Source organism: Cyprinodon variegatus, unplaced genomic scaffold (genome assembly GCF_000732505.1).
Source record: "Cyprinodon variegatus isolate N-32 unplaced genomic scaffold, C_variegatus-1.0 Scaffold422, whole genome shotgun sequence".
NCBI lineage: Eukaryota > Metazoa > Chordata > Actinopteri > Cyprinodontiformes > Cyprinodontidae > Cyprinodon > Cyprinodon variegatus.
The window spans coordinates 163,653-164,962 of NW_015150875.1; positions in this window are offsets into that span (position 1 = coordinate 163,653).

The following is a 1,310-nucleotide window of genomic DNA, read 5'->3' on the forward strand; positions in this document are numbered from 1 at the left end:
TATATATATTCATCTTTCATCTTAACCTGATCTACATTGCAAAGCAAGCCTCATTGTTTAGGCCTTATGCATCTTCCAAAGTGTTAGTGTTTGATAGAAACATTGTTGTAAAAGGTTGAAATAAATATATTTATTGAAAACTTGATTTTTATATGAAGGTGTCTGTAATTATTACATTTTGGCATTGCTCTAATATCAGATGCTACGGATGCGAGAAGAGAAACAGGCAGAAGCAGGCTTTATCTTTGCTCAAATAACGTGTTAGAGCGCCCTCTGCTGGTCGTTTATACTTAGTGCGCACTTTTACTTGAGATCTGTATTAAATGAATCCAATACCATTATTAAGGTAAAAGTCTAATCTTGAGCAATAAAAATGAAGGAGGTTAACGCTAGGTGCTGTTAAGAGTACTGTAACATTTTTTATCCGGTTTTGCTTTGAGGACACAGAAATGGGAGCGACAAATGTCAAATGGAAGGGGATGGGGAGGATGGTCAGACAGTCACACAGGCAAATATCCCCTGAGGGGTTGGTGGGGCCAGTTACTGATTAGCACAAATCAAAACGTCCAAGTAAGGTGGCATTTAATGTAACTGTAAAACAAGGTCAAAAGGCTGTAAGGTTACAGATGCCAGTCATGCAGACTGACTGTGACCTCCAAGGTGCCAAAAGCCTGCAGGAAAGGACCAAAATGTGTCAGGAAGAAAGTTTACAGTTAGTTCAAATGAAAAGAAAGCAGTGCCAGTGTTCAATCTGTTAACACAAAGTTTTAAATGCATATTGTATTGAAAACATTTTTCTCCTTACAGGGAATTAATTAGACAGAAAAAAACCATCCTGAAATCTACAGCTACAGTGAGGAAAATCAGTATTTGAACACCCTGCTATTTTACACGTTCTCCCACTTAGAAATCATGGAGGGGTCTGGTGCATGTCCACTGTGAGACATAATCTAACAAAAATCCAGAAATCACAATGGATGATCTATTTGTATGATACACTTGCAGATAAGTATTTGAACACCTGATAATATTAAGTTTATTCTTTATACATCATGTGCATTGTTACTTTATTAGCCAGATTAGAGAGAGTAGATGGCCTTCCGTCACATTGTGGATGTCACCGTGTGTACGGAGGTCATCTAATCAGGACAGCCTTTGTGTCTTTAAAAATACACAGAATATGGGCACATCTTGGAGCCCGACTGATAGAGGAGAGCTATCTGTAATCCTGAGGCATAGAGGCAAGACGCATATAGGTCAGGGCATTGATGGCGTGTCAGTTTCTGATACGGACAGCTAAGCATCCACCT